This window comes from Kogia breviceps, chromosome 14, assembly GCF_026419965.1.
Source record: "Kogia breviceps isolate mKogBre1 chromosome 14, mKogBre1 haplotype 1, whole genome shotgun sequence".
In the NCBI taxonomy this organism is placed as follows: Eukaryota; Metazoa; Chordata; class Mammalia; order Artiodactyla; family Physeteridae; genus Kogia; species Kogia breviceps.
The window spans coordinates 76757321-76772441 of record NC_081323.1 but is presented as its reverse complement, the minus strand read 5'-3'; the positions used below and the strand labels follow the sequence as shown (position 1 = coordinate 76772441).

General features: G+C 40.3%; 1 pseudogene; it reads left to right on the top strand.

Moving 5' to 3' along the window:
- Nucleotides 1-9570: 9570 nt before the first annotated feature.
- LOC131741623 (chromobox protein homolog 1 pseudogene) overlaps nucleotides 9571-15121 on the top strand; it is a 33406-nt pseudogene continuing 27855 nt past the window's right edge.

The window sequence follows — 15121 nt, the reverse complement described above, 5'->3', positions numbered from 1 at the left end:
TGGGTATTTTTCCTTCTGTTTTTTGGTTTGGTTTGTGTTTTTATTGAAGTATAGTTGATTTACAATGTTTCAGGTGTACAGCAAAGTAATTCAGTATATATATACATATATATCATATGTGTGTATATATACTTTTTCCAGTTCTTTTCCATTAGAGGTTATTACAAGATATTGACTGTAGTTCCCTGTGCTGTACAGTATGTCCTTGTTGTTTATCTATATTATATATAATTGTGTGTATCTGTTAATCCCAAACTCCTAATTTATCCCTCCCCCAGCCCTTTTCCCTTCGGTAACCATAAGTTTTCCATGTCTGTGAATCTGTTCTGTTTTGTCAGTAAGTTCATTTGTATTATTTTTTTAGATTCCATGTATAAGTGATATTTTTAAAGGTGTATAATTTTTTTAATATACTCTAGAGATTTTTTTATTTTATTTTAATTAATTTTATTTTTGGCTGCATTGGGTCTTCCTTGCCGTGCGCGGGCTTTTCTCTAGTTGCGGCGAGCAGGGGCTACTCTTCGTTGCGGTGCCCGGGCTTCTCATTGCGGTGGCTTCTCTTGTTGTGGAGGACGGGCTCTAGGCGCACGGGCTTCAGAGCAATGGCTCAGTAGTTGTGGCACACGGGCTTAATTGCTCCGTGGCATCTTCCTGGACCAGGGATCGAACCCGTGTCCCCTGCATTGGCAGGCGGATTCTTAACCACTGTGCCACCAGGGAAGTCCCAAGGTGTATAATTTTTTTAAACATAAAACCTGCTGGAGTCCCAGAAGGAGGACCCTCCTGAGAAAATTTAGCAGATTGGGATTCTATTACTCAAAACCAGAGGTTCAAAAAACAAACGAGGGACTTCCCTGGTGACGTAGTGGTTAAGAATCCACCTGCCGATGCGGGGGACACGGGTTCGATCCCTGGTCCAGGAAGATCCCACATGCTGCAGAGCAACTAAGCCTGCGCGCCACAACTACTGAACCTGCACTCTAGAGCCCGCGTGCCGCAACTACTGAAGCCCGCACGCCTAGAGCCCGTGCTCCACAACAAAAGAAGCCACCGCAATGAGAAGCCCGTGCACCACAGCAAAGAGTAGCCCTAGCTCGCCGCCGGCGCGCAGCAACAAAGACCCCATGCGGCCAAAAATAAATAAATATTTTTATTTTTTTAAAGTTTAAAAGAAACGAAAAAAAACAAGCACTCACCAGAAAGGACAAAACCTTTAAACAGATCCCAAATAAAGCCGGAGCTCAACTGAAAGGAGGGAGCTCCCATCTGAGAGGAGACTTACTGAAAGGAAAAAGGCAACTCACAGAAGCAGAGGGCAGAAAGGGCCTGAGTGAGCACCTCACGTGGTTCCAGGGTTCGTTAATTTCTCAGAGCTTTGTTCTGATCATCATGCAATTCTGACCTTAAAAAACACCAAAGAGCCAGTGATAGTACCAGCAAAATGTGTTTATTCGTGAATAGCAGAGAATCGCAATCAGGACATGCAAAATATGGCAAACCGTAGGCAAGTCCAGAGACCGGAGGAGCGAAGCTTGCTTTTATAGAGGAAAGTACTACCTAACCAGGTTCATTTGCCCGACAGGCAGGAAGCCAGCCAGAGACGCCAATGTTTGTAGCAAAGAAAGGGTTTATTCACGAGACAGCCAAGTGAGGAGATGGAAGAATACGTCTCACATCTGCCTCCTTCAAGGCGGGGGGCTCGGGATACTTACGGGTAAAGAGTGTCGGGTTGTCAGAGGTGCGGGGGAGGTGATTGCTGTTCTGCGCAGGTGCAACTGAACATCCCGCTTCTCAGTATGCGTGTTCAGAAAATGGCAGCATTAGCACGATCCGAGGGTGACGTTTTCTGCCCTCTGATGTCAAAAGGGGGACATCACACAGGCCCAGGTGAATGGTCGGTGGTCTTGGCCAGTTTGAGGTGGGCAAGAACTAGCTCCTAAGAAACCAACTTGGGCAACTGTTATAGTGACCCATACATCAGAGGTGTTATCTATAGGGGGTGGTTAAGAGCCTTGTGACATATTGTCTAAGCTATGTGAAGCTTGGAGGGTCTGCTATTTTCCATAGTGGCTGCACCAACTTACTCTCCCACCAACAGTGTAGGAGGGTTCCCTTTTCTCCACACCCTCTCCAGCATTTATTGTTTGTAGACTTTTTCATGATGGCCCTTCTGACTGGTGTGAGGTGACACCTCATTGTAGTTTTGATTTGCACTTCTCTGAAGATTAGCAATGTTGAGCATCTTTTCATGTGCCTGTTGGCCATCCGTATGTCTTTGGAAAAATGTCTATTCAGGTCTTCTGCCCATTTTTTAAACTGCATTGTTTGATATTGAGTTGTGTGAGCTGTTTATATACTTTGGATCTTAACCCCTTATGAGTCATATCATTCGCAGATATTTTCTCCCACTCAATAGGTTGTCTTTTTGTTTTGTTGATGGTTTCCTTTGCTGTGCAAAAGCTTTTAAGTTTAATTAGGTCCCACTTGTTTATTTTTGCTGTTGTTTCCTTCGCCTTAGGAGACCCCCAAAAAATTATTGCCACAATTTATGTCAAAGAGTGTTCTACCTATGTTCTCTTCTAGGAGTTTTATGTTTTCGGGTCTTACATTTAGGTCTTTAATCCATTTTGAGTTTCTTTTTGTATATGGTGTGGGAAATGTTCTATTCATTCTTTTACATGTAGCTGTCTAGATATCCCAGCACCACTTATGGAGGAGACTGTCTTTTCCCCATTGTATATTCTTGCCTCCTTTGTCATAGATTAATTGATCATAAGTGTATGGCTTTATTTCTGAACTCCATATTTTGTTCCATTGATCAATGTATCTGTTGTGCTAATACCATGCTTTTTAAAAATTTTTATTGGACTATAGTTGATTTACAATGTTGTGTTAGTTTCAGGTGTACAGCAAATATACATATATCCACTTTTTAATATTCTTTTCCATATATGCCATTACAGAGATTTGAGTAGAGTTCCCTGTGCTATAAAGCAGGTCCTTATTAGTTACCTATTTTAATACATACAGCATATTAATACATAGTATATGTAATACATAGTATATGTCCATCCCAATCTCCCAATTTATTCCTCCCCCTACCCCCTTGTAACCATGAGTTTGTTTTCTACATCTGTAACTCTATTTCTGTTTTGTAGATAGTTCATTTGTACCCTTTTTTAGATTCCACATATAAGTGATATCATATGATATGTCTTTCTCAGTACCATGATGTTTTGATGACTGTAGCTTTGTCATCAAAAGTCAGGGAGCATGATACCTCCAGCTCTGTTCTTCTTTATCAAGATTGCTCTGGCTATTTGGGGACTTTGTTTCCATACAAATTTTAACATTATTTGTTCTAGTTCTGTGAAAAATGCCATTGGTGTTTTGATAGGGATTGCATTGAATCTGTAGATTGCCTTGGGTAGTATGGTCATTTTAACATTATTAATCCTTCCAATCTGCACACACAGTATATCTTTCCATCTGTGTCATCTTCAATTTCTTTCATCAATGTCTTATACTTTTTGATTACAGGTCTTTTTCCTCCTTAGTTAGATTTATTCCTAGGTATTTTATTCTTTTTGATGCAATGGAAAATGGAATTTTTTTTTTGCTTTCTCTTTCTGATACTTTATTATTAGTGTATAGAAATGCAACAGACTTCAATAATTTTCTCTCCTGCAACTTTACCGAATGCATTGAGGAGCTCTAGATGTTTTTTGGTAAAAATTTTAAGGCTTTCTATATATAATATCATGTCATCTGCAAACAGTGATAGTTTTACTTCTTCCCTTCCAATCTGGATGCCTTTTATTTGTTTTTTGTGTCTGATAACTGTGGCTAGGACTTCCAATACTATGTTAAATAGAATTGGCAAGAGTGGGCATCTCTGTCTTGTTCCTGATGTTAGAGAAAACTTTTTCAGCTTTTCACCATTGAGCACGATGTTAGCTGTGGGTTTGTCATAAATGGCCTTTATTATGTTGAGATATGTTCCCTCTATATCAAACTTGAGAGTTTTTATCATGAATGGATGTTGAATTTTCTCATATGCTTTTTCTGCAAGTATTGAGATCATATGGTTTTTAAACTGATAGCCTTCTTGGGAGGCTAAAAGGGACAAAAAAGAAAGTATCAAACAGGTTTTTTTAAAGCATCATAGGAGTAGAAAGCCCAAAGTCTGTTTGAAACAGAGTTGGATAGACAGGAATTTAAATCTTACTAGTTGTGTGAGCTTGGTATACAGCTGGTATGTTTTGTTAGTGTTTGCCATCCCATGATCTTTCCATTGTTTGTCTAGAATCTGTCTCTCAATCTTTCTATATGTGGAGAGATTCTTGCAGCCATATGTGTGTGCCTGGCTCCAGGCCCTTCTAAGAAGACACAAGTGTCTCTCTAAGGAGTTTAGAATCAAGACACAGGAACAATCAGGTTTTACAAGTGCCTGGACCTATAATTTATGACTTGAGTTGTGGGGCGGCCATTATTCTCTACAAGGATGAGGTTGCCAAGAAAAAGAAACCATTCTGCAGGAGGAGAGAGATGAATCGTGGGTGTGTTTCCTGGGTTCCCAGCACTTTCCAGATTCAGACTCAACACCTTCCTGAGTCTAGTGGCAAGTCTGCCCTTGGGTTCAGCAAAACACCCCAGGATCCTTAAAATAACCCTCCTTGTCCCTCCCTACCTTTTTTCCTTTGCAAGATTAAGCCCCAGTTGGTCTCTGTGACTTGCAACCAGAGAGTCTGCTAAGACATGTGAGCAGAATTGCTCACATAATTGCTAAACTCACTAAGCCTCAATGTCTGTATTTATAAAAGGAGGCGTGGACTATCTACCTCATCAGTTGGTGATGATCTAAGTGGAATAATGTATGCAAAATACTTAGAACAATGTCTAGCACACAATGGGCTCAGTAAAGTTGCTCCCTCAAGTCTTAAGAGGGAGCTCTGTACTGCCCGCCCCCCCCCACCCCCCGCCGGCTCTGGGGCAGGACTAGGCTGGCTCCCATGACTATTTCGCAGTCTCTGCCTAGAAGCCTGGGCATCCACAGATAACTGGTTCTGAGTGGCAAGGAAATGATAAGGTGCCTTTCTGTGATTTCAGTATCTGGAGATGTGTGTCAAAAAGCTGCTTTCCTTTTAAGAATAGTCTTCCTGGGTCTTTTAGAATAAAACTTTCAAATAACAAAGACAGAGCTTTTTCTTCCTCGATTTAAAGCAAATCAATAAACAGTGCCAGAAGGCTTCTTCCTTGGTGGCGCAGTGGTTGAGAATCTGCCTGCTAATGCAGGGAACACGGGTTCGAGCCCTGGTCTGGGAAGATCCCACATGCCGCGGAGCAACTAGACCAGTGAGCCACAACTACTGAGCCTGCGCGTCTGGAGCCTGCACTCTGCAACAAGAGAGGCCGCAATAGAGAGAGGCCCGCACACTGCCATGAAGCGTGGCCCCCGCTTACCCCAACTAGAGAAAGCCCTCGCACAGAAACGAAGACCTAACACAGCCAAAAATAAATATAAATAAATAAATTTTTAAAAATAAAATAAAAAGTAAACAGTGACAGGTGCTGAGAACAGTGGCGAGCAAGTCATACCCTTTGCCCTCAAGGAGCCCACGGGTAATAAAGGAGATACAGTAGTCTTCTTTCATCCGTGGTTTCACATTCAGCGATTTCAGATACCTGCAGTCAACCTCAGTCCAAAAATATTAAATGAAAAATTCTGGAAATAAACAAGTCATAAGTTTTAAACTGCTTGCCATTCTGAGTCGTGTGATGAAATCTCACATCATCAGCTCTGTCCCACCCAGGACGCGAATCTTTTTTTTTTTTTTTTTTAGAATCTTCAAAAGTTTTTTTTTTCACACACACACACTGTATTTTATTTTTACAAGAGATAAATAACCTGACACCAAGCATTGTAAATGGATGACCACAACAAAAGCAACAATGATTGCAATTACCAAACACAAAACAAGAATCGTTTCTTTGCCAGCATATCCGCCCATTAGTTACTTAGTAGCCAGCTCTGTTATCAGATCGAATGTGTTCAAGTGACCCTTATTTTACCTAATGATGGCTGCAGGGTGCCAGAGGAGGGATGCTGGCAATTTGGATGTGCCAAAGAGAAGCCTAAAGTGCTTCCTTTACGTGAAAATGTGACAGTTCTCTACTTAATAAGGGAAGGGAAAAAATCATATGCTGAAGTTGCCAAGATCTACTGTTAAGAACAAATCTGCATGACATTGTGAAGAAGGAAAAAGAAATTCGTGCTAGATTTGCTGTCCCACCTCAAACTGTAAAAGATGTGGCCACAGCACATAAGTGCTTAGTTAAGATAGAAAAGACATTAAATCTGTACAATAAGATATTGGGTGGGCCAAAAAGTTCATTCCAGTTTTTCCGTAAGGTGTTATGGAAAAACTGGAATGAGCTTTTCAGCTATCCCAATTATTATGGAAGACCGCATTCATATAACTTTTATTACAGTATATTTTTATAATTGTTCTATTTTGTTATTAGTTGTTGTTAATCTCTTACTGTACCTAATTTCTAAATTAAACTTCATTATAGTATATATAGGGCTTGGTACTATCTGAGGCTTTAGGCATCCAGTGGGGGTCTTGGAATGTATCCCCCTCAGGTAAGGGGTGACTACTGTATATCTAAAAATACATCACTGTGTCACATCCCATTGTTGTGGAATAAACGCAGGTTTTACTTTATAATGCTCCAGTCAATTCTACTCACTCCCAGAGCATGCTAAGAAATCAGATGTGCCTACTTCTTTCTCTCTGTAGGAAATATTTTGTGGACTGTTCCGTTCAAAAGATTGATTTGGAGGAAAACAATTATTGATGCTATAAAAGTGAAGTCCTCTGGGTGTCCACATTAACTAAAAGAGCTAGGTAGTTTTTATTTTGCTGCAAAATAATAAATCATGGTGGCACTTCCCTGGTGGTGCAGTGGTTAAGAATCCGCCTGCCAATGCAGGGGGCAGAGACTAGAGCCCTGGTCCGGGAAGATCACACGTGCTGCGGAGCACCTAAGCCCGTGCACCACAACTACTGAGCCTGCACTCTAGAGCCCGCGAGCCACAACTACTGAAACCTGTGCTCTGCAACAGAGAAGCTACCACAATGAGAAACCCGCACACTGCAACGAAGACCGAACGCAGCCAAAAATAAATAAAATAAAATAATTTTTTTTAATGCACGGTATTAAAAAAAATTTTTTAATCATGGCAGATGTTAAAAATAGAATTTCTACTAAAATATGGAGGCAGGGAAGAAAAATATTAGAGAGCTTTTTGACTTTATTTCCAGGCAAATAATAGAGCTGGATTTTCTTTATGTCTTATTTATATATTGCCTCAGTAGAGTGTTGGAAGTGTTCTTGGAGCAGATGCTGGGGTTTCTAGAATCATCCCTGCCCTGATCCTCCCCAGTATCTTTCAGGAGATGTGTAACCAGAGCAAAGCAGGGTCTGAGGCCGTGGGTTACCGAGGGCTGCCCTGGCACACCTTGTAGAGGGAGGGGCTGCTGGGGCCTCTTGGAATGTTCTCCTGCCAGAGCCTTGATTACCAGACTGCTCCTAACTGAGTCCAAACATCCCAGTCCTGAACAGCTTCCAAGAAAAATAAACCGCCTAAGGGGAACCGTTGTAAAATTTCAAGTTGACTGAAATGTGCATTTACGAGTGACAAAACTTTGGGGTTTTCTTGAGAAACCCTAACTCACACTGTCACTGTCCATCAAACACTGAGCCCAGCTGGACTAGCGGTGAACGCCCATCTTCACAAGAGCCAACTCCCCTACAAGGAGAGTAGCAACCGGTGTTGGGAGCCCAGAACATCTGCCCCCTCCTTCCTGCTGCTTCACCAGGAGGGAGGAGGGCCTGTGGAGTGGAGGGGGTCCTGGAGGGACATGGGCCTGTGGGTTGGAGGGGGTTCTGGGGTCAGAAGGCAGGTTCCAGCACTGCCAACCACCAGCCTCAGCAACCTCTTGCTTCCCATGGGGGATTCTCAGCTGACCCCCTGGTGGATGGGGATTCGAATCTCCAGGCTACCTTTCATGAGAAACAATGTTACATGAAAGCCATTTTGAACTTGGTACGTGTTGGTAATAATTTATGAGCCCTTTAACCTCTGCCCTAACTTGTCTCCACACAGCTCACAGCGAATAACAAAAACATGGGGTGATGACACAGCACAGCACCGAGCTGGACCTCCCATCCCCAGTCCCTGAGGAATCCACTGTGCTGGTAAACACTAAGTGTCCCTGCAGAAGGCCCCGTGGTCCTCAGGCCACCTGCAAAGCCACCTTTAAGGCCAAATACACTTTTTCATGGTCAGTCTTCATTCTAATCCCCAGCCTTCAGGAAGTCCTGTGATGACCAGAGACAGGAAACTGAGTATCACATCAGGGTCACAGATATCACAGGCTTATATGAGAAAAAGACCAAAAAAGGGGACCCTAAAGAAGAAACATGATGTCCTGAGGGAACTGTGTCTTCCCAGGGCAGAGAACACACCTGTGAGCCTGGACACCTGAGGTCAGCAGAATGTCCCACCCAGGTGGGCACTATAGAGAGAAAAGGACGTCGATTTTTTGCAAAGAAAATCCCTGCCCCTTGACCTTTGCTCACCCTAATAGTCTCAGAACTCAGGTTACTCCTACTAGAACTCGATGCAAACAGCCCTAGCCTTTTACCATGAAATGATCCATAAACATATTTCATGAGCAGCTTCTCAAACCACCCTGAAAAGAGAAACTCAGTCACTCATGGAAAAGTGAGGCTGAATCACCATGAAGCTCACGGTGAGGGGGAAGCAAAGGACACCAGCCATTTCCAAATCTTGTGCAATGTTCAGATAAATCATCTCGACTCCATCCCTGTAGAACAAGTCGGTGATTATACTTGCTCTTCCCAAAAGTCTGGCATCTAATCTCCATAATTTTGCTTTAAAGCTATTATTGTGCCCTTAATAATATTCCTGAAATGATCTCAGCTTTGGTGGTGCCCACTTTGGATTTTTTATTAGTTTAATAGGTCTAGTATTTCTTTGCCCACAAAGTTTGTGAGGACATTTTCATATTTCACATAAATTGGGTCTCCCGTGGAAAAGGAGTCGAGAGCAGCAATGTTGCCACAGCTGCACTCATGCCCTATAATTCTGTCTCTGTTTTACAGTGCTGAATGATTATTAAATACTAAAATAAGAATGCCACCAACAGTTTCAGGAGGGTTTTGTTATCTCTGCACTGTGTACTAGATAAGCATAACTTTTTAAACAATTATGAATCTGATGTGTCCCAAAGAGTTTCCTAGTAGCAACATTAACTTCATGTTTAATATCACAAAAACAAAAGTACAGATCAAACAGACCTGGTTCTATCACTTAGTAGCATGAAGCCTCCAGAAGGTTCCTTAACTTTGGTAAGTCATGGTTTTATCATTTAAAAAGAGATGGCGTTCTCATCTTTGGACAAAAGTCTCTACTGAAGGCCTCTTTTGTAGTCATTTTTACCTTGATGTGATTGTTATTATCAAGGCCACTCGCATATCATGAAATCAGGCCCAGGGCTGGATGGGCCATCCCATAATAACCAGACAGCAGGTACCAGGTACTATTCTCTCAGCATCCACTGCGGGCCGGGCACAGGGCTGAGAACTTCGCACACCATCTCATTTAACCATGGCAACCCTTTGGAGGTAGTTTATAGCGTCATCGCCACTGCAAATGAGGAATTCAAGTAAGCTTGAGGGTAAGTAATTCCTTCAGGAAGCAACTGTGCAGGATCAAATGGCGATGTCTGATTTGTGGTCCATAAATTATTGGATCGTGATTGTGATGACTGTAAGAGCCGAGTTCTTTCCCTTGCTTTACTTGTCACTAAATGATGATGGAGCCCCCAGCTTTGGGGCTCGCAGCCTGGATTGGAGTCTTTGCTCACCCCGCCTACCGGCGATGTGACACTGGACAAGTCTCCCAGCCTCTGTAAGCTTTGGTTTCCTCATTGACAAAATGGCAACGATGGTCATAATTTGTAACACACTAGGGCTGTTATGAGGATCAAAATTAAATGATACATATAAAGCACGTGCACAGTCCCGGCACATAGTAAGCAATCAATGAATAGTGATTATTATGATTCTTACTCATTATCATGATTTTATTCAGCCCAAATCTGAGAAATAAGTACTCATTCTCTGTTTTAAAAAATTTATTAAAGTACAGTCGATTTACAATGTGGTGTTAATTTCTGCTGTACAGCAAAGTGACTCAGTTATTCATATATATACATTCTTTTCCATTATGGTTTATCCCAGGACATTGAATATAGTTCCCTGTGCTCTACAGTAGGACCTTGTTGTTTATCCATTCTGTGTTTAATAGTTTGTACCTGCTAATCTCAAATTCCCACGTCAACCCTCCCCCACACCCCTCCCCCCCAACCTTGGCAACCATAAGTCTGTTCTGTTTGTGAGTCTGTTTGTTTGTAGATAAGTTCATTTGTGTCATATTTGAGATTCCACATATAAGTGATATATAATATTTGTCTTTCTAACTTCACTTGGTATGATAATCTCTGGCCCATCCATGTTGCTATGAATGGCATTATTTCATTCTTTTTTATGGCTCAGTAGTATTCCATTGTATATATACCACATCTTCTTTATTCATTCATCTGTTGATGGACATTTAGGTTGTTTCCATGTCTCGACTATTGTGAATAGTGCTGCTATGAACATAGTGGTGCATGTATCTTTTTGAATTATAGTTTTCTCTGGATATATGCCCAGGAGTGGGATTGCTGGATCATATGGCAACTCTAATTTTAGTTTTTTGAGGAACCTCTATACTGTTTTCCATAGTGGTTGCACCAGCACTCATGCTCATAATCTAAATAGGTGTGATCCTTATTTATTTGACAAATCTGAGCCTATATTTTGGTTCAGTTCAATGAGTATTTACTAGGCATCTACTAAGTGCCTAGCATGGTGAAGAATTTTTAAAAGGCATGCAGACCTTTCTCACAAGAGTCTGATGCCTGAGAAAAGACAAGGTTTATACCACAGAAAAACAATGCCTAGCAAATATCCTGTGATATATTTAAAAGTATGACACTGGACAGAATCTAAGCCAAAAATATGGTGCAGAAAATAAGGAGAGAAAATGAAGGCTTTTAGGAGGAGATGATAGTTAAGAAACAAGAACAGGTAGAATTAAGGCCGAGGGGAAGGTGAGGAGGATGTTTAGCTGCAGCACTGGACCCCTTCCTGACCATCAGGAATGATCCCTTGGGCCTCTGTCCCTAAGTTTCACAAAGCACAGGAGACCCACCCAACACATGGTGGTCCTGAAGGTATTTACTCTGAGGCAGCAGCTCCACCTGGGTCAGAAAGCCAGACTCATGAAGGCTAGTTGCCATTCAGTAAAGGAAGAAAAGCTGCATGCAATACTAGTGCCTGTGGGGGACTTCTGCTGATAGGCACTGGGCCTGAGGGTGCATCCTTCATCCAGGAGGTAGGCTTGCTCGGAGGGCCAGAAATCAGAGTACTGGACGGAACCAGACATATGTAGGCCAGGCTGGTCTCCTAGGACTGCCCTCTGTTTCCTAAGTTATCTCAGAGCCGTCTCCTTGAGCAGCTCCCAGAGCAAGTGCCTTCAAACCTTTTAAACCACAACTCCAGTAAGAAGTACATTTTACATAATGACCTAACACATACTTATACACGCATGTAAGTGAAATGGAAATAGGAGTTTCATGAATTGAATACATGTGATACACTTCGATCTTTTCTATCCTGCTGAATGTTTTTATTCATTTTTAAATTGAAGTAACATTGGTTTATAACATTATGAAACTTTCATGTGTACAATGTTACATTTCTACTGCTGTATACCCTACCATGTTCTCACTACCAAATATTTAGTTTCCACCCGTCTCCATACAGTTGATCCCTTTCCCTATTCACCCTCCCCTGTGCTCCTTCCCCTCTGACAAACACTATTTTGTTCTCTGTATCTATATGTTTGTTTGGTTTGGTTCGTTCATTTATCTTATGTTTTTTTTTTTTTATATTGCACATATGAGTGAAATCTTGTAGCATTTGTTTTTTCTGTCTGACTTATTTCACTTAGTATAATAACAAGTTCCACCATATTGTTGCAAATGGAAAGATTTCATCTTTTTGTGGCTGAGTAGTATTCCATTGTGTCGTGTGTGTGTGTGTGTGTGTGTGTGTACACATATACACACCACATCTTCTTTATCTATTTACCTGTTGATGGGCACTTAGATTGTTACCATATCTTGGCTATAGTAAATAAGGCCTCCATGAACATAGAAGTGCATGTATCTTTTCAAGTTAGTGTTCACATATTCTTTGGCTAATACCCAGAAGTTGGACAGCTGGATCACATGGTGGTTCTCTTCTGAATTTTTTGAGGAATCTCCATACTTTTTTCCATACTGGCTGCACCAATTTACATCCCCACCAACACTGCACAAGGATTCCCTTTTCTCCACATCTTCACCAATACTTATTTCTTGACTTTTTAATAATAGCCATTCTAACAGGCATGAGGTAGTATCTCAGTGGGGTTTTGATTTGCATTTCCCTAATAGTGATGTTGAACATCATTTCATGTGGCCATATGTATGTCTTCGCTGGAAAAATGTCTATTCAGCTCCTCTGCCCATTTTTTAATCAAGTTGGTTGTTTCTGTTATTGTTGAGTTGTATGAGTTCTTTATATATTTTGGATATTAACCCCTCATTGGATATATCATTTACAAATATCTTCTCTCATTACGTAGGTTGTCTTCCATTTTGTTGATGGTTTCCTTTGCTGTGCAGAGCTTTATAATTTCATGTAGTCCTGATTGTTTATTTTTGCTCTTGATTCCCTTGCCTGAGGAGACATATCTAAAAAAGATATTGCTAAGACCTATGTCAGAATGTATTGCCTACGTTTTCTTCTGGGCGTTTTATGGTTTCAGGTCTTACATTCAAGTCTTTAATCCATTTTGAGTTGATTTTTGTGTATGGTGTGAGATAGTGGTTTAGTCTTATTTTTTGCATGTGACTGTCCGGGTTTCCCCACACCATTTATTGAAGGGACTATCCTTTCTCCATTGTATGTTCTTTGCTCCTTTGTCAAATATTAGTGTTTATATATGCATGGGTTTATTTCTGGGTTCTCAACTCTATTCCATTGATCTATGTATCTGTTTTTCTGCCAGTACCATGCTGTTTTGATTCCTATGTGCTTGTAATACAGTTCGATAGCAGGGAGTGTGATTCCTCCAGCTTTGTTCTTTTTTTTTTTCAGGATTGCTTTGGCTATTCAGGGTCTTTTTTGGTTCCACATACATTTTAGAATTTTCTGTTCTACTTCTGTGAAAAATGTCCTTGGGATATTGATAGAGAATGCATTGAATGTATAGATTATTAAAATGTCCTTATCACCTAAGACAATGTTAATTCTTCTAATCCAAGAGCACAAATATCTTTCCATTTATTTGTGTCTTTTAAAATTTCTTTTAATAATGTCTTATAGTTTTCAGTGTACAGGTCTTTCATCTCCTTTTTTGCAATTTTAAATGGGATTGTTTTCTTAATTTGTCTTTCTTCTAGCTCATTGTTAACGTATAGAAGTGCAGTAGATTTTTGTGTGTTGATTTTACTGTATTTATTATTTCTAATATATTTTTGGTGGAATTGTTAGGGTTTTCTATATATAAAATCATGTAATCCTCAAACAGTGATGGTTTTACTTCTTCCTTTCCGATTTGGATGTTTTTTTTTGTTTTGTTTTGTTTTTTTTAATAATTGCTCTGGGTAGGACTTCTAACACTAAGTTGAGTAAGAGTGGCAAGAGTGAGCATATTATTCTTCTTCCTGATTTTAGAGGAATAGCTTTCAGTTTTTCACCATTGAGTTAGCTGTGAGTTTATCACATATGGCCTTTATTACATTGACATACATTCCTTCTATACCCACTTTACTGAGAGTTTTTAATCATAAATTGGCATTTAATCTTGTCATATGCTTTTTCTGCATCTGAGATGCATATGAGATGATCATGTGGTTTTTATCCTTCATTTTGTTAATGTGCTGTATAATGTTGATTGATTTGCAGCTGTTGAACTGTCCTTGCATCTCTGGGGTAAATACCACTTGATTATGGTGTGTGATCCTTTTAATGTAATGTTGTATTTGGTTTGCTAATATTTTGTTGAGGATTTTTGTATCTGTGTCTATCAGAGATACTGGCCTGTAATTTTCTTTTTTGTGTGTTGTCCTTGTCTGGTTTTGGCCTCATAAAATAAGTTAGGAAATGTTCCCTCCTCTTCAGTTTTTTGGAAGAGTTTGAGAATGGTAGGTATTAAATCTTCTTTGAATTCACCTGTGAAGCTGTCTTGTCCTGGACTTTTGTTTTGGGGGAGCTTTTTGTTTACTGTTTCAATCTTTGTACGAGTGATTAGTCTATTCAGATTTTCTATTTCTTCATGAGTCAGTCTTGGGAAATTGTATTATTCTAAGAATTTGTCCATTTCTTCTAGGTTGTACAATTTCTTTGGCTTATAACTGTTCATAATATTCTCTTATAATCCTTTATATTTCTGTGCTATTCATTGTTATTTCTCCTCTTTTGTTTCTGATTTTATTTATTACAGAATTCTCTCTTTTGCTTAGTGGGGCTAGCTAAAAGTTTGTTAATTTTGTTTATCTTTTTTTAAAAAATAGCTCTTAGTTTCATTGATCTTTTCTATTGTCTTTTTAGCTTCTATTTCATTTATTCCTCTTTTTTTAACATCTTTATTGGAGTATAATTGCTTTACAATGGTGTGTTAGTTTCTGCTTTACAACAAAGTGAATCGGTTATACATATACATATGTTCCCATATCTCTTCCCTCTTGCATCTCCCTGCCTCCCACCTTCCCTATCACACCCCTCTAGGTGGTCATAAAACACCAAGCTGATCTCCCTGTGCCATGCAGCTGCTTCCCACTTATTATCCACCCTACGTTTGGTAGTGTATATATGTCCATGCTACTCTCTCACTTCATCACATCTTACCCTTCCCCCTCCCCATATCCTCAAG